Source organism: Populus euphratica, unplaced genomic scaffold, assembly GCF_000495115.2.
Source record: "Populus euphratica unplaced genomic scaffold, PopEup_1.0 scaffold29.1, whole genome shotgun sequence".
In the NCBI taxonomy this organism is placed as follows: domain Eukaryota; kingdom Viridiplantae; phylum Streptophyta; class Magnoliopsida; order Malpighiales; family Salicaceae; genus Populus; species Populus euphratica.
In genome coordinates this window covers 1,240,879-1,245,652 of record NW_011499888.1, presented here as the reverse complement: position 1 = coordinate 1,245,652, position 4,774 = coordinate 1,240,879, and the positions used below count along the sequence as shown (strand labels likewise).

General features: G+C 37.4%; 1 long non-coding RNA gene across 6 annotated transcripts; it reads left to right on the top strand.

Annotated features, from left to right (window-relative positions):
• The first annotated feature begins 20 nt into the window (after window positions 1-20).
• On the top strand, window positions 21-4,401 carry LOC105130775 (uncharacterized). Of its 6 annotated transcripts, none has more exons than XR_843309.1 (4): window positions 21-599; window positions 1,368-2,589; window positions 2,709-2,858; window positions 3,222-4,401. It is a non-coding gene; the product is annotated as an uncharacterized LOC105130775 (long non-coding RNA). The 6 variants fall into 6 exon arrangements; XR_843305.1 differs by having other exon boundaries at window positions 21-2,265; window positions 2,362-2,589; XR_843308.1 differs by having other exon boundaries at window positions 21-2,589; window positions 3,222-3,331; window positions 3,637-4,401.
• The last annotated feature ends 373 nt before the right edge of the window (window positions 4,402-4,774 follow it).

Genomic DNA, 4,774 nt, shown 5'->3' with positions numbered 1-4,774 from the left:
CCCCTCTTCGCAGCCGCCGTCTCTGTCTCGTCCTTCCCTTCGCTTCTCTCACCTCCTCTCTCCTTCCCTTTTCAATTCCCTCTCTCTCGTCCTCCTTATCTTTTCTCTACCAACACAACAATCATCGCTTCTCTACTTACACATCTCCTACCCCCGCCTCTTTTCCTTCTTCTCGTATCTTTTCTCTTCCCTTTCCCCATCTCTCCTCCTTTTTCCCTCGACCTCTCCCTCCTTCCTCCTTTTCTTAAAATGTATTTTACATATTATATGTAAATTTGACAGAGCTGTCAAGTGCTTAATAGTCTAAGACTAATTAATTAGTCTTTAAAACTACAAGTATTATTTGATTCGTTTTGAAAACTACAAGTGACTAATTTATAATTCACTCGCTTAAAGCCTATGCACATACACAGAAAAGGCCTATCTGCCTCTTAAACCTCAATTCTAAAACCCTTTCACCCTGCTGTCTCTCTGCAATCTAATAGATTAAACAAACGATACCATACCTCCTGTTTCAGACACCCTGAAGCTGCTAATGTTCCTCAGTAAAGCCTGTTTGGTGTCTCTATACTGCGGATTCCTCTTCGCAAACTTGCCCGGTCAGTCACTGCTCATTTCCACACGCATATATGTTAAGTTTTCTTGTTTAAGGAATCGAAATGGAGCAGTTTTTTGTTGATTTCACATATTTGTGATTGGTTGCAAGTAGGTGATTTAATTGTGTGACTGACATATTTGGTGGGCGAGTTGTGGCTTTTAACTGCTATTGTGTCAGTTTATTTTCTATTACTTTGTGATTATACAATAGAGTCTAAAGTTGCCAAATTGCATAACTGTGTTTCAGTATAATTTGAAAATAGACATAACTTTGTAAACATGGAAGGGGAACAAGCAATATTGGGTTGCTTCACCGTTACCTTGGTTCATATATTTTACAGAAAAATATAAAATTAGTTGACTTTTCCTAGGATGGTTGTAATGCCTTTATATCTTAGAGGAAATCTTGCACCTATGTTATGCATGTGGAACAAGTTTCTGATCATTCGGACAGGGTCTGATACCAAAGCTTGATAATCGCATCATATTTTGTAGAGTTAGCATAATTTGCTACATAAAATGGTCTGATTAATTTCTTATGTTTACATAGAGATTTAATTAGATGATATGATGTATCTTGTAATTTTGATTATGTGCCTAATATTTTTTGTCATTTCTTCGGTCGTACTGCTATTTTTTTGTTTGAAAGTGAAGAACTTGTATCGTGTTTCCATGTCATTTTTCAACTTTCATATCACAACAGCAAATATAATTGTAGTATAGTTCTTTTTATGGTTGATATTAGCAACTCAAGAAACTACTTTCGCCAGGTTTTTTTGGATCCATCTGGTGAAGGGCACCCTGCCAATACTCAAATCTATAATCATTCCCATTCAAGAAATTCAAGCAGCCCTTATACATCAATTTTTCAATCCAGTTGTCTTCAGCACAGGTTAAAAAAATGGTAAGATCAAAGAAAGCTTCAGTGGGGCAATTGGTTTCTGGCGTCACAGGAGAGTCCAGCTCTGGTTAGAGAAACTTGGTGCAAAAGAACCATTTTATGGTAACGTGGCTATCTGTTGGACCAATGCCAAAGAAGAGGAAGCACTTGAAAGATATAAGTTGATTACAGGAAATATAGTTTTGTTTCCCAAGTTTCAGGTCCACGGTAAAAACAGCTTAGACGATGATTGGCTTGCAGCTTTCATCTGATGGGCTAGTTGACAAGTGTTCTGGGTTGAACTCCAGAGGAGTGTTGGAAATAAAATGTCCATTTTTTAAAGGAGAAATGTGCAGGGCTTCACCTTGGAAGCAGATCCCTCTTTATTGTGTTCCACAAGCTGATGTTTTAATCGCAATACTTGACAAGGATTGGATGGATTTCTATGTTTGGACTCCTAATGGAAGCGGTCTGTTTGTGTTATGTTGAGACGAGGCATATTGGATGCTCTGAAAATAGCACTTTCTGATCTCTGGATTAATCATGTACTGCCAGCAAAGGAGTTGTGAAGTAAAAGAGATAACAGCTCCCCTGAAAGAATTAGGATCATTGAAGCCTGAAGTCTGCACCAAGGCATGAATTGTATAGCTATATAGTTTATGAAAGTTAACAAATTGTTGAAAGCTCCCACTTAAAGATGCTCGAAATTAGTGGGCAACTTCAAAACTGATGCAATTAGGAATTGATGAGCTGGGGCATCTCGCTACAGTTTGAATAGATGAACTTGTGTAGGTGTCTTTTTTCGTTATTTTCTACCTGCAGCTATGAGAAAAGTCAAATGTATCTGATATTAAACAAACGATGACCCCTTCTTGTTGGTGCAGGTTGCATTGCATCTTCTGCACTCTGACTTCTTCTTCTTTATGTTTTTTAATTAGTATTGTTATTAAGTAGACGAATTATGAGATTTGATCAGAAAGTGAGGAACAGGGTTAGGCAGTTTGAGTGGAACCAGATTAGAGCAACTTGGGTTGTTAGCAGCATGGAGATAACTCAGCCCGATCACTGTCCTTCCTCCCCTGCTGATTAGTGCAGTGCTTTGAATATTTTCGGTACAAACATAAGCATTTTGTTATGATAATATATTATATGCATAACTTGATGATTTTACATGTTTAAATCACGTGATAATGCCATTTTTAAATAGTGCGTTTTCCCCCCTTAACAACAGCTTACCAACTTTGAGTTATGAAGATTTGTTGGCTTGTCTACTTTGGACCGACACACGTGCAAGAGGCACACATTGAGAGATGGCAGGTCAGTTGTGCACGATTAATCATCAAGTTTTGCGACATCACTATCCAAAATACTGCAATTTGAGGTAACGTGTACTGTCTTTGCTAATATGCATTCCAATGTGGATAGGCAATATTTTAGTGCACTAATGAAGCATGCTTATCTCAGTGTCAGTTTCTTGCTTACTTGAAAACCTCTAGATTTGAAAAATAACAGGCAAAAACATTGAGTAATGGAATAATTCATCTGATTTTAAAATATGCGCATGGTAACCAATCAAAACAATGATGATTGATAGCTTGATGCTTCATCTGTTTAGCTATCCGATCCTTGATCTCTACCAAAATGAATTTATGCAGGCGGAGAGTCTCAATTTTTTTGTGTCGTAAATTGCTGCATCTAGTATGACATGGGGTAACCATTTGATTGGAAATTTGATACATGGCAGTAACAGGATAAATTGGGACCATGATTTTTGGTGTTAGAGCTTCGATGCTGTTACATATTCTCCATAAACTGCATACAAGGGAGGTGTGAGCACTTTGTAGTGATAGCAAGGTAACCATTAAAACTTTTTAGGTGGGAACTAGCACTTCAATTTTTCTTTCCTGACTTATAGATGAGGTTTAAAAAGGATATAGCAAAATACAGAGTTGTAAATTCAGCTTCCCATCAGATAAATCCTTAGTAGGTTTTAAATTTATCGGACAAGCAATAAAAATAGGGAAAATCTGACTACTTCCAGCCAGCTCAATTACAACAGTTGGGCTCCATGCATTATATTACACTAAACTCAAGACTAGTTCATTAATATCAAAAAACCTTCAACATGCAATATACTATGATGTGCTTGCAAATGTCAGAACAACGAAATACAAGATATAAATGAAAACGAACATGCTGAGACATACTGAAGACTGAGATCAAGGAAAAATGCATTATTTGCCTCGGATTTACTGCAAGACTGGGGAAGAAAGCAAGATCTGCAGACTAGCTTTGCTGGAGCAGCCTCTATACATGTTTAACAAATTATGGCGGAAGACATGCAAGCCCTATGTACTCATCAAATCAATAGAGGGTTGAAAAACCCTGGAATATGAGACCATATCCCAGAGTAGGGAACGAAGGGGAGTCCTGAAAATTCAAAATGTGGTGTGGTAATACTCGAGGAGTGGAGAGAACATAAAACCAAGAAAAGACGAAGAAGAAAAGGGTGGTGATCGGTGCCATAGTTTTGAGCTTACTACACGGGAAGCTTTGTGCTGGAGCTAGCTGGGTCTCTATGATCTTAATCTGTTGCTTTCTTTGCGAGTTTCGACAAGGCATGAAACAAGTGATTGTGGCAACTGAAAATAACGATCCACACCCATGCACACACGCAAAAGGCTGAGAGAGGAATCCCAAGTGTGCATCAATTGCCTTACCTGATGCCGTGAAAAATTATGATCTCTCAAGGGTTTTCCAAAGTTTTTCCGACAAAGAAGTGTGAGGGTGGGTACTTTCGGTCACAGTGACATGATGCCTCGAAAAGAAAAAAGGGCAAGCGACAAAGTAGTTAGCAATTGCTTGCACGCTGCGGTCATGGTTCAAAAAGAAAACGCGACTTACAAGCAACTTCTTTTATAGCATTCTAGATCTGCAGTTACGGCAAAGCAGCGCTCGCCACGTTTCCATACCGTTAGCAAACCAGACTACGAGGACTGATTAAGATATTTTTGTAAAAAAATAATTTGTTTATTTTTTATTTATAGTTTTTAGTATTTTTAAATTGTTTTGATATATTAATATCAAAAATAAATTTTAAAAAATAAAAAAAATCACTTTAACGATTAAGAACATTTTGCTTTGAAAATTGGGAATTTAAAGAATAAAAATTGTAGTAGTAGCCTTGGCTTGTCTTCACTAATTAAACTGCCGATCCACTTGACTGAAAAAAAAACCAAGTAATTTGACGGTTTTTTTACCTCCTAAATGACGTTTCAGATTATTTTTAATAAAAGA